The 13,769-nt window shown below is 39.7% G+C and overlaps 1 protein-coding gene and 1 long non-coding RNA gene across 8 annotated transcripts in view; both read left to right on the top strand.

Annotated features, from left to right (window-relative positions):
• LOC146407070 (uncharacterized) overlaps positions 1 to 8,535 on the top strand; it is a 43,633-nt gene extending 35,098 nt beyond the window's left edge. Inside the window, exon 2 of the long non-coding RNA XR_014823042.1 lies at positions 7,001 to 8,535. This is a non-coding gene — a long non-coding RNA (uncharacterized LOC146407070). The remainder of the gene's footprint in view (positions 1 to 7,000) is intronic.
• The window catches only part of PRUNE2 (prune homolog 2 with BCH domain), a 372,059-nt gene that overhangs the window by 69,336 nt on the left and 288,954 nt on the right, over positions 1 to 13,769 (top strand). The window lies entirely within an intron of this gene.

The raw sequence follows: 13,769 nt of genomic DNA, 5'->3' as shown, positions 1-13,769 counted from the left end.
GACTTACACCACAGCTCACGGCAATGCAGGATCCTTAACTGAGCGAGGCCAGGGACTGAACCCTTAACCTCATGTTTCCTACTCAGATTCATTTCCACTGTGCCATTACGGGAACTCTTCTTTTGTTTTGTTCTTTCTTTTTTTTGTTTTTGCTTTTGAGGGCCACACTCAAGACATATGGAGCTTCTCAGGCTAGGGGTTGAATTGGAGCTGCAGCTTCCAGCCTACACCACAGCCACAGCAACTCGGATCCAAGCTACATCTGTGACCTACACTGCAGCTCACAGCGCCACCGAATCTTTAACCTACTGAGTGGGGCCAGGGATCAAACCTGCATCCTCATGGATACCAGTTGGGTGCGTTAACCACTGAGCCACAATGGAACTCCTATAATGATATTTATTCATTTATTTTCATTTTGGAATTGTCTATTGATTTTCTGTTAGGATGGATGAGAATTTTACCTCTTAAATGTCACTCCCTTTCTACTCTCCATCCTTCCAAAGATTTTATTGATGAAATCAACATTCAGTGCTTACATTATTATTATGTAAATACTGTTCACAGCAGAGCCAAGTAGTTTTATTTTTTTTAATTTTAATTTTATAATGATTATTATTTTTTCCATTATAGCTGGTTTACAGTGTTCTGTCAATTTCCTACTGTATAGCAAGGTGAACCAGTCACACGTATATGTATACATTCTTTTTTCTCACATTATCATGCTCCATCATAAGTGACTAGACATAATTCTCAGTGCTACACAGCAGGATCTCATTGCTTATCCATTTCAAAGGCAATAGTTTGCATCTTTTAACCCCAAGCTCCCAGTCCACCCTACTCCCTCCCCCTCCCCCTTGGCAACAACAAGTCTATTCTCCAAGTCCTTGATTTTCTTTTCTTTGGAAAGGTTCATTTGTGCTGTATATTAGGTACTAGAGATGAGTGGTATCATTTGGTATTTGTCTTTCTCTTTCAGACTTACTTCACTCAGGATGAGAGTCTCTAGTTCCATCAATGTTGCCGCAAATGGCATGATTTTGTTCTCTTTTATGGCTGAGTAGTATTCCATTGTGTATATATATCACATCTTCCTAATCCAATCATCTGTCAATGGACATTTGGGTTGTTTCCATGTCTTGGCTATTGTGAATAGTGCTGCAATGAACATGTGGGTGCGTGTGTATTTTTCTTTCTTTCTTTTTTCTTTTTTTGTCTTTTGTCTTTTTGTTGTTGTTGTTGCTATTTCTTGGGCCGCTCCCGGGGCATATGGAGGTTCCCAGGCTAGGGGTTGAATCGGAGCTGTAGCCACCGGCCTACGCCAGAGCCACAGCAACGCGGGATCCGAGCCACGTCTGCAACCTACACCACAGCTCACAGCAACGCCGGATCGTTAACCCACTGAGCAAGGGGCAGGGACCGAACCCGCAACCTCATGGTTCCTAGTCGGATTCGTTAACCACTGCGCCACGACGGGAACTCCGCGTGTGTATTTTTCAAGGAAAGTTTTATCTGGATATATGCCCAAAAGTGGGATTGCTGGATCATATGGTAGTTCTATGTATAGATTTCTAAGGTATATCCATACTGTTCTCCATAGTGGTTGTACCAGCTTACATTCCCACCAACAGTGCAGGAGGGTTCCCTTTTCTCCACACCCCCACCAGTATTTGCTATTTGTGGACTTATTAATGATGGCCATTCTGATGGGTGTGAGGTGGTATCTCATGGTGGTTTTGATTTGCATTTCTCTAATAATCAGGGATGTTGAGCATTTTTTCATGTGCTTGTTGGCCATCTGTACATCTTCCTTGGAGAAATGTTTATTCAAGTCTTTTGCCCATTTTTCCATTGGGTTGTTGGCTTTTTTGCTGTTGAATTGTATAAGTTGCTTGTATAATTTAGAGATTAAGCCCTTGTCAGTTGCATCATTTGCAACAATTTTCTCCCATTCTGTAAGTTGTCTTTTTGTTATTTTCATGGTTTCCTTTGCTGTGCAAAAGCTCGTCAGTTTGACTAGGTCCCATTGGTTTATTTTTGCTTTTATTTCTGTTGCTTTGGGTGACTGACCTGAGAAAGTATTGGTAATGTTGATGTCAGAGAATGTTTTGCCTATGTTCTCTTCCAGAAGTTTGATGGTGTCTTGTCTTATATTTAAGTCTTTCAGCCATTTCGAGTTTATTTTTGTGCGTGGTGTGAGGGTGTGTTCTAGTTTCATTGATTTGCATGCAGCTGTCCAGGTTTCCCAGCAATGCTTGCTGAAAAGACTGTCTTTTTCCCCTTTTATGTTCTTGCCTCCTTTGTTGAAGATTAATTGACTGTAGGTGTCTGGGTTTATTTCTGGTTCTCTGTTCTGTTCCATTGGTCTGTATGTCTGTTTTGATTACTGTGGCTTTGTAATATTGCCAGAAGTCTGGGAGAGTTATGCCTCCTGCTTGGTTTTTCTTCCTCAGTATTGAAAAAAGCAAGTTATGTTGTGAACGATGGCATTGTGTGTTTTACCAAATCCAATTTGAGAAGAAGTTATCAGAATTTTTAACTTTATGCCAGTGCATATTTAATATACTGGTTCCTATGCTAATGTTGAGCATATTTTCTCATTTATCAGTCTTTAATGAAAAGAAGAATAAGATAAGTCCAATGTGGTCACTGGAGAAGCTATGTTCCAATTCAAATGGAATATTGACCACAACTATAAGGAATTTTATAAGCAAATTCTGAAAAATAAGAAAATGTTGAGGAGAGCTAAATTGCCAGGGAAAAATAGTTCAAGAAAGAGGTATGCAATGTTTGTGCTTATATATTGGGGATAGGATAATACAGTGAACTCACACTACGCTGGCCCAACCTCCATGGACTTATAATTCAGGATGCAGAGATTCAAGCAAAAAAAATGAGACAGCTATTTCCTAAAAAAATGTGTGAGACTTGAAGGTTGAGAGAGATCACAGCTTTTGGTGTCCAACATAATAGAATATAGCATAAATAAGGATCACACGTACTTCTACCAAATGACACACTTTTGGAGGTATTTTGGAATGTCATGAAACATTGTGAAAGACTTTGGAATTGCAAAAAAAAAGAATTAATTACTCTCCTGAATAGTGAATCCAGGTTATCTCTACCTTTCATGGGCCTTTTAAAAATTAAAAAAAAAATTAACACCCCCATGATTTATTTATTTTATAACTGGAAGTTTATACCTTTTGACCCCTTTTAACCATTTTGTCCACTCCCTGCTCCTCCCCTCTGGCAACAACTTACCTGTTTTGTATCTATGAGGTTTTTTTTTCTTTTTAATATTCCACAAGTAGGTAAGGTCATATGGTATTTGTCTTTCTCTGTCTGACTTATTTTGCTTAGCGTAATGCCCTCCAGGTCCATCCATGTTGCTGCAAATGGCAAGATTTCATTCTTTTTTTAAAATGACTGAATACTATTTCACAGCAGAGATTTAACACATTGTCTTTATCCATTCATCCACTGAACACTTAGGTTGCTTCTACATCTTGGCTATTGTAAATAATGCTGCAATGAACATGAGTGTGCAGATATCTTTTTGAATTAGTGTTTTGGCTTTCTTTGGATAAATACCCAGAAGTGGAATTGGTGGATCATATGGTTGTCCAATTTTTAATTTTTTGAGAATACATACTGTTTTCCATAGTGGTTGCACAGTTTACATCTCTACCAGTAGGGCATACAGGGTTCTCTTTTCTCCCACATCCTCACTAACATTTGTTCTTTCTTGTCTTTTTCTTTCATAATAGCTATTCTGATAGGTGTGAGGTGAGATAACGTGATTTTTTTTTTTTTAATCTTTTTAGGGCCACACTTGTGGCCTGTAGAAGTTTCCAGTCTAGGGGTCTAATCGGAGCTCTAGCATCAGGCCTATACCACAGCTACAGCAACATGGGATCTGCGCCTTGTCTGCAACCTACACCACAACTCATGGCAATGCTGGGTGCATAACCCAATGAGGGAGGCCAGGGATTTAACCCACTTCCTCACGGATACTATTTGGGTTCCTTACTGCTGAGCCACTATGGGAACTCCCCACATTGTGATTTTGATTTGCATTTTGCTATTGATTAGTAATGTTGAACATCTTTTCGTGTACATGTTGGCAAACTGTTTGTCTTCTTCTGAAAATTTGTATTCAAATCCTTTGCCCGCCCCCCCCTTTTGTCTTTTTAGGGCCACACCCACAGCAAATGGAGGTTCCCAGGCTAGGGGTGGAACTGGAGCTGGAGCTGCCACCATAGCCATAGCAATGCAGGATCCGAGCCATGTCTGCTACCTACACCACAGGGCAAGGCAACACCTGACCCTTAACCCACTGAGTGAGGCCAGGCATTGAACCTGCATCCTCATGGATGCTAGTCAGGTTTGTTAACCACTGAGTCACAACGGGAACTCATCCTCTGCCCATTTTTTTAATCAGATATTTTTGTTATTGAGTTGTATGAGTTATTTACATATTTTGATTTATATATATATCTATCTACGTATAAGATACATGATTTGCAAATATTTTCTCACATTCAGAAGGTTGACTTTTCATTTTGTTGATGGTTCCTTTGCTGTGCAGAAGCTTTTTAGTTTAATATAGTCCCACTTGTTTATTTTTACTTTCGTGCTTGCTTTTTTTTTTATTTTTATTTATTTATTTATTTTTTTGGTCTTTTTTGGGCTGCACCCACAGCATATGGAAGTTCCCAGACTAGGGGTCGAATCGGAGCTGTAGCTGCCAGCCACAGCCACAGCGACACCATATCTGAGCCATGTCTGTGACCGCAGCTCATGATAACACTGGATCCTTAACCCACTGAGCAAGGCCAGGGATTGAACCTGCAACCTCATGGTTCCTAGTCGGATTCGTCTCTGCTGTGCTGTGATGGGAACTCCTGTGCTTTTGCTTTTTGTGTCATACTTAAAAAAATCATTATCAAGACCAATGTCATAGAGTTTACCTGTTTTCCTCTAGGAGTTTTATGATTTCAGGTGTTACATTCAGGTGTTAAGTCCACTTTGAGTTAGTTTTTTTTGTTTGTTTGTTTGTTTGTTTGTTTGTTTGTTTGTTTGGTATGCTGTAAAGTAGTGGTACACTTTCATTCTTTTGCATGTGCCTGTCCAGGTTTCTCAACACCATTTATTGAAGAGACTATCATTTCTCCATTGTGTATTCTTGGATCCTTTGTCAGAAATTAATTGACCATAAGTGCATGAGTTTATTTATGGGTTCTTTATTCTGTTCCATTGATATAGTTTGAAATCAGCTAGTAATACTTCTGGCTTTGTTCTCCTTTCTCAAGATTGTTTTGGCAATTTAGGGTCTTTTGTGAGCCCATGCAAATTTTAGGATCGTTTGTTCTAATTTTTTGAAAAATGTGATTGGAATTTTAATAGGAATTGCATTGAATCTGTAGATTGCTTTGGGCAGTATGGACATTTTAACAATATGAGTTCTGATCCATGGGCATGGAATATCTTTTCATTCCTTTCAACTTCTTTCATCAATGTCTTGTAGACTTCAGTGTACATGTCTTTCACCTCCTTGGTTAAATTTTTCCTGGGTATTTTATTCTTTTTGATGCAATTGTAAATGGGATTATTTTCATAATTTCTCTTTCTGATAGTTCATTATTAGTCTATATGGAAACATAACAGATTTTTATATTTTCATGGTCTTGGAGCCTTACAACTCTGCTGAGTTGTGTCAAACAGATATTAATGCAAATAATTCTTGTCCATTGGTATTAAATCACCTGTGTCCAATGGAATGCAGTTGGTTATTACCTTATGAACAGACCCAGCCATATGTAAATTTATTTCCTGCCTACGTATATGTGGTTCTCCAGAAAGCTCCATTCCTGTTGAGTTCAGTGTCAGCAGAACCTCCTGGAGCATAATTCTGTACAAGATGATGGCCCCTTGGTTCATACTACTTTGTGAGCTTTGATCATGAACACCAGGCATTTTTCTGTGCTATTCTTCAGCCAATTAGCCTTCCCGTTTATTTAGTCTCTTTGCTTTCTCCCTGTGGAGAGGAAGAAGGGAAACAGTGCTGGAAGCAGAGCAAGACTGGGACATCTCTCCTGAACACCACCCCCTCCATTTGAAACAGATCTTGTACTAATTACCATGAGCATGGAAATCCCATTTGATTGCTTCCCTCCCTATGTGTATGTGAAGATACACAGAGATATGAGATCCAAGAATTCTCTGTGACACAAAGCCAGTCTCTAAGCCCTTTCAGGCTACAAACTCTTTTGGTGAGAAGTCCTTGAGCCTCAGATACATGAAAAAGATCACTGGCAAGGGAGTCTCACCACCTGGGTCTCTAGTCTCCAGTCCTTCCCTACCTAATGGGTGACTGAGTATCTCTGAACCTCAAATCGGTAAAGCAAATGCAGTGATGGAAATGTGGTATTATTAAATAGATCATTAAAAGCAGAAATTAATATTGCATTATTAATAAGGGACTGGGCTTGCTTAAACCCTTTCAAAATCTCTGTGCAGAGGGGCACCTTATTCAGTCCTTCAACACGTTTGTTCCAGATGACATGGATATGGATGAGAATTAGAAACCACTGGGTGACTTTGACCACTCTAATCTCAATGAGCTGAGTAAGGTTCCCAGACAAGTCCCAGGACCCCTGTATTCTCAGCAGAAGGGTCAAGACTGACCTGTGGTTCAGTATTGTAGGTAGCCCTGGAGGAAATCTGTCACGGCTCCTTCAAGTGCATTAAGGTTACAAGGTGACCCAACTCTGATGGGCACATAGTCATGATCAAGGACACATTGTTGTTCAGTGCGGCTTCCCCAAGCAGGACAATGTTTTATCTGACAATATCCATGCAGATGTTGTTTTTGTGTACAGAGATAAACCCATTCACACTTCTGCCAGAATGCTTTATTCTTTCTCCTTTTTATTCCTTTCCCCCCTTTCTCACATCCATCACTCTTCCTCTCATTCTCTGTCTTATTTTTCCTCAGGCACTGTGTAGCTGTACATGAACATCTCTGCAATTGATCGACTGATGATACTTCTGTCTTACATGAGATCACTAAGTTACCATGGAGTCACTCTGTGAAGAAGCCCTCTCCTTTGGGAAGATGCCCACCCAGCAGGGAGACCTCATGGACCAGTTCACAATTTGTTTTCAGACATATTAACCCCACAAATACAACATATCATATTATGCCTTGTACTACCAGAGCAGTAGCCCCACCGGGGATCACCAGAGCAGTTACCCTAGCCCCAGGTGTATACTCCCAGCTCTGTGTTCACTGGATACTTGTTCCCTAGAATTTCTAAAGTACATACAATAAACTGTTTTCAGGAAAAATATTCCTGTGCCTGAGCCCATTAGAGATGTTGCTATGGTTGGGTGGCTGAGCTTGCCAAGGCTAGGATGCAATTTTCATGTCCACGGCTTTGAGTCCAGCTTTCAGCTCACAACTGGAGGGTAACTTGAATGCCGCTTGGAGATACACAAAGATTTCTTGCTCAAGCCTGAAATTGGAGTGTCCTTCCTCTCCTGGCTCTGCCCCCTCTTACCCTCCAGCATCCTCCTACTTCTCCTCTATCTTAATCCCAGGGATCCTCCAGCATCTGAGCAATACAGTGGGTGAATGTGTGTGTAGTAACTTTGGCCATCTCCTCCTGTGGGGCACGGTAGGCCCAGGTGAGGTCAGGAGGTAAAACATTGATAAACTCATTAAGTCCTAAATTTTTAAAAAGACAAAAACAAATAAAATAGAGCTGAAACTAGAGCAGTAAGCCAACAGAGTTACCTACTCTAGAGTTGACCTGGGGTAGGGGTATGACTATTCCACCATCCTGTCAGAAACAGAAGCTTCTTTTAGTTCCTTTGTGTCTCATCTCATTCAACCTGCTGCATGAATATGAAAGTGCAATCAATGCATTCATAAGATTTTATCATTATTATTATCAACAAAGCGCTTTATAAATATATTTCTCTTCAAGGACATCATTCTATTGTATTAGGACTTCATGTTTCTTGCATGCCTAGTATAGAAGTTCTAGCAGCTGCCTGGAATTATTTTTTTTCTTGTGGATAAATAAGGCCATCTGAGTAAATATGTAATTAGGACCATAATGGCACATTTTGACTGCTTTTAATAAATAACACCAACCAGAATTGTTTCTTAGATGTGACACTAATGATCATTAATGGCCAAACTGTTAGATTTACATTAGAATCTCTTGGCTTAAAATCTTTATGAGTATAAACTACAGTGCTATCAAAGGAGAATATGTGGAAAACTTTCTGCAAATGTCTCATTATCTTATAATAATCTTCAGGAACTCCTAAAGGGAAAATGCAAGAAACTAGAAAGAAATTGGTTTGGTTCAGTAGTTATTTTATGCAGAAAATCTAGGTAAAATTGAGATAAATAGAGCAGGATTGGACCATTGTTGACAAGTCTAGAATCTGTTCAGTCTTTGTTTATAGACAAGATTAGTAAAATTTGGTTAAAAATAAAAAGTCATTTTTTGTCCGGTGTAAGAATCTGAAAACCTCTAGCCCATTTAAAATCTTAAGATTATAAAATTTTGGTTTTTAATTACCAAAGTGGTCAGATAAAGATGGCTCATGGTGACATAACAGGCCCTATGACCCTTTTTGCAATTACATCAAGTTGCTGTTTTATCTTTATGAAATTTAAAAAGATGACAACACTTTCATTTATTTGAAGTCTGCCCTTCTACTCTCCTTCCTAAAAATTTCCTATTTATTTCATCTTCTTGAGAGTCATTGATTATGAAAAAATTCTTCAGCAACTCAAAGTTTATTTTGGGGTTTCTTTTTTTTTAAGTAAAGAAAAAGGAATTGAGACTTTTATTAAAAATGATAAAGGCCAGCTCTGTAAGAGTTCCCATGAAATCCCAGTGGTGACACAGCTCAGCATGTACTAAGGAGAAGGTGAATCTGAGCTATGAACAGCTATCTACATTGGCACACACCTGCAGCCTCAGCATCTGGGATCCATCCTTCCTATTTAGCCAAACTACTCCCATTTTTTTGGACAAAGGTGGCTTTGGAAATATTGAGAACTAAGTTACTTGTCATCAGTGGCCTTTCCTCATCTTCCATTTCTATCACTGTCACTTTGCAGACGGAGCACCTTATCCTATGCCCTGACTCTTGAAAGCCCCTCTTCCACCAGCCAGGACACCCCACCTGGCTCTGTGCATTCTATTCTACGTATGTTGACCATGTGCCTGCCATTGTCCTCATCTCACTTTTCCAGGGAAAGAAGAAGTAACATTGGAGGAGTTCCTGTCATGGCACAGCGGAAACGAATCTGACTAAGAACCATGAGGTTGCAGTTTCGATCCCTAGCCTCACTTACTGGGTTAAGGATCCGGCATTGCCATGAGCTGTGGTGTAGGTCGCAGACACGGCTTGGATCTGGTGTTGTTGTGGCTCTGGCGTAGGCCAGCAGCTATAGCTCCAATTAGACTCCTAGCCTGGGAACCTCTGTATGCCACAGGTACAGCACTGAAAAGACAAAAGACAAAAAAAAAAAAAAAAGTAACATTAAATCGGGTCTGGAGAAACAATAAAAAAAATCTATAAGATAAAGATATGGACAAGTTTGTTCTAGGTGGAGGAGGGAAGAGCGTGAACAAAGTCTTGGGGGTTTACAACTCCCTGACTTATTTAAGGAAAGACAGGTAGTCAGGTGTGAGTAGAGGTAACTTATATGGCCCGTGGAAGCTGGTCTGGGAGAAGGAGGAGAAAGAAATGGAGCTGAAAGGATAGATGGCAGCTGGACTATGAAGGGCTGAGCACTAGGTAGAGAAGACAAAAGAAACATCATTCCTCCTCTCCCAGGAACATTTGGACTTTGGGAGGCAACCTCTCCATCAAGGCTGTATCCCCAAGTCTTTAGCCTGGTAAGAGTTTTAGGGTAAGTTGGAGTGGGCATGGCCAGGTTTGTAGCAAACCACAGCCTGTGAGCCAGATCTGACCTGCTGCCTGCTTTTGTACAGCCTGAGAGCTTTTAAGAATGTGTTAACATTTTAAAATAAAGTCAGATGTGGGACTTTTATAAAAATTCAAATTTAAGTGTCCATAAAGAAAGTTTTATTGGAACACAGCCACACTCGTTTGTTATACATTGACTGCTTTTGTGCTACAAGGGTGGAACTGTATAGTTGTGACAGAAACCATATAACCCACAAAGCCTGAAACATTTACTGGCTTGCTTTGTTTAGAAAAAGTTTGCCGAGTCCTGTTCTAAGGCCTTCAGAAACAAAGGAGTAGAACACTAGTGAGGAAACCAGACCAGGATGGGCTTAGAAAAATAGCACAAGTTTTATGGAACTTAGTTTACCTAATCTATTAATTCTGACAATGACTTCCCCAGCCCTTAGTCTCCTGTAGCACAGTTTTCTTTAGTGTGAGGTCTATGGATTAAGTATTTTTCAAAATTCAAAATGATTTCTGGGAAATCTGGAAGCCTTTATTGACACTTGTGGTTGACATGCATTTTCAGACGCATTCACATGGTTGAAGAGTCCTTTAAAAAAGGAGTATCTTTCAGAATCGGGCATCTAAATCAATATAAATAAGTTGCTAAAAGCTTTTCTAATTTTTAAAAATCCATCTCTTTTTAGGAGAGCCATAATGCCAATCATATATTTCTCCTTCAGTGTAAGTAACTTTAAAATTATTTTCATAAGGCTACATTACCTTATATAGTGTCTTTAAAATTTTTAAAGCTATCCTTACTGCTGAGACCCACCGAAATTATAATGATCCAGCTTAAGAGGAGAAATCAAAATTGAAAAGGTCCAGTTAACGAAAGGGGAGTAAGGGACATCATGCATTGAGAGGAGGGAAAAGTTGGATGGTTGTGGGACCAGAGTAGAGCTGCCTGCAGCTGTCATAACCACCCGAAAAGACCTGGTGCTCTCAGCTGAGTACTTTTGCCTTTCCTGGGATGGTAAGTATAGCTGTTGTATCAACTAGGGTTTAGCTGTCCCAAAGAGGACCATTTCTAGTTCTTTTAAGCAGAAGGAGCTTTAATACAGAGACTTAGCGGCTTAGAAAATTGATGGAAAGGCTCTGGAGCAGGGTGTAGGTGGGCCTTGGGAATGACTCAGGATTGAGCAGAATTTAGCAGCCAGGAGAGCAACATCTCCCATGAAGGTGGGGAATCAGGAGGCTGAAGCTGAATCAGAAATCTGTTGTTGCCTCCTCAGCTATGGATTCTATGAAGCTGCAAGTTGAGAGCTTCCACCCAAGTGTCACTGTAGCAATATATCTCTGCAACATTGTTTTCCAGTGAAATTCAGCCCCACACAGGGAAAGTCACTTCTGTGTTCCAAAAGGAGGTGCATGTGTGCTTTTAATCAGGATTAAGTGCTGATCAGAGCCCCAGCTACAAGAGATTCTGGGAAGTATAGGTTTTAGGTTTTGAGCCTTGTGTACGGAGAGACATACTAGGAGCAGAAGAAAAAATGTTGAAGCTAATCACAGTCATTTCCTGTTGCTGCTGCAACAAAACACAACAAATAGAGTGGCTTAAAACAATGTACACTGATTATCTTACAATTCTGGAGGTCAGACCTCTGATGTAGGTAAAATCAAGGCATCTGTAGAGGCTGTCTTCCTTCTGGAGGCTCTAGGAGAGAATCCATCCATCCCTTGCCTTTCCCAGCCTCTAGAGTCTGCCTGCTTTTCTTGGTTCATGGCCTTATCACTCTACCTTCTGCTTTGAGCATCACATCACTTTCTCAGTCTCTAAACTGCACGTATCCTTCTTATTAGGACTCTTGTGATTACATTGGGCCCATCAGGTAATTCAGGGTAATCTAGCTCTAGAGCCTTAACTTAATCATATTTGTAGAATCCATTTTTACCTATGAGGTAACTTATTCACAGGAATTAGGATGTTGACATCTATTATTATTCAGCCTGCTGCATTGTCCTTATCCAAATTAGTGAGGGGGAGAGGGAGGGAAAGATGTTTATTGAATATCTGCTATGTGCAGGGAGCTTTGTATATATCATCTCATTGAACATTCACAAAAACCCTTCAAAGCGGGCGTTATTATTCCTATTACAGATGAGAAAATGATATTCAAAGGACTCGCCCACCATTCAGTTATAAAAAGAAAATTTTGAGCTATCAAACCATGAAAAGATATAGAGGAATCTTAGTGCATATTACTAAGTGAAAGGAGCCAGTCTGAAAAGGCTAGATACTATATGATTCCCACTATATGACATTCTTGAAAAGGCAAAATTATGGAGACAATAAAAATATCAGTAGATCCCTGGGGTTAGAGGAAGGAATGTATGAATAGGCAGAGCACAGAGAATTTTTAAGGCAGTGAAACTATTTTGTATGATACTATAATGGTGCATACATGTCATGATGCATTTGAAAAAACCTACAGAACTGTACAACACTGAGTGAACTCTATGAAAATGATAAATTCGTTAATAATAATTTACCAATATTTTTTTATCAGCTGTAACAAATATACCAGACTAATGTAAGATGTTAATAATAGGGAACACCCTGGGACAGGGGCAAGAGTATATAAGAACTCTTTGTATTTTTTGTTCAGTTTTTCTCTAAACCTAAATAGCTCTAAGAAATCAAATCTATAAATTAAAAAAATTAACAACAACAAAAACTAGCCCAGCTGGTATGTGGCAGAGCGAGCAGTTAATCTCAGAAATGTTTGGCTCTAAGAATGCATGTTACTCAAGTGCTATTATGAATTCTGGAGGCTCTGGTGCCCTCAGAATGTCATAGCTGGAGAGTCTAGAAGCTGCCAGTGATGCTGTCATCCCAGTGGTCGCAGGTCTGCTTTTTCATCACTAGCAGTTCTCCCTAAGTACTTACTCTGGATAGTGTTGATGGGGCATAACAAGTTTACTGCCTGGTCTTGGTTTACTTATAGGGGACTTAATTCCACTGTCTTTAAGCAGCCAGTTACAGGTATCTCATGGCTGTTGTACACCATCTACCTGTGAAATCTTTCTGCAGGAATGAATTAAGTGTTTTCCACATGGATTGGCCCTACTTGCCTGATGACTCCTTAACAACAAAAAAAGGCATTGTTTAAACTGACTTTGGGGAAAAGTATTCATCAATTAGAATAATAATTTGGTAATGTTTAAATGTTTAAACAGAGAACTGCTCTTTTCACTATTTTTTTTTTTTTTTTGTCTTTTTATGGCTGCACCTGTGGCATATGGAAGTTCCCAGGCTAGGGAATGAATCGGAGCTGTAGTTGCCAGCCTATGCCACAGCCACAGAAATGCCAGATCCGAACTGCGTCTGAAACCTACACCACAGCTCATGGCAATGCTGGATCCTTAACCCACTGAATAAGGCCAGGGGTCGAACCCGCGTCCTCAAGGATACTAGTTGGGTTCATTACTGCTGAGCCATGACAAGAACTCCTGACCTTTTTTGAGATGAAGGAGGGGATTGGTGGACCAAAGCACTTGAGACGAATTTTTCTGCCTTTTGTATAATGTCTTATTTATGTCTTCAAAGACATTCTGTTATTGAAATTACTGACTTCAAATACTCTGCCTTCTGGTACCCTGTACCTACTACATAAGTGATATATATATTTGGTAGAAGGATATAGATTAGAAAATAGAGGTGAATGAAAAGACAATAAATAAATTCATAGAATGGTGATTATCTAGAGGTAACTACTGTCAACACAGGTATACATCTTTCTAGATTTTTTTAATGCAAA

The sequence above is a fragment of the Sus scrofa genome, chromosome 1 (genome assembly GCF_054392235.1).
Source record: "Sus scrofa isolate SSC_HxYL_T2T_F1_AM1 chromosome 1, Sscrofa_HxYL_maternal_Yorkshire_Landrace_v2.0, whole genome shotgun sequence".
NCBI classification, from domain to species: Eukaryota; Metazoa; Chordata; class Mammalia; order Artiodactyla; family Suidae; genus Sus; species Sus scrofa.
This window is presented reverse-complemented; position numbering and strand designations above follow the sequence as displayed.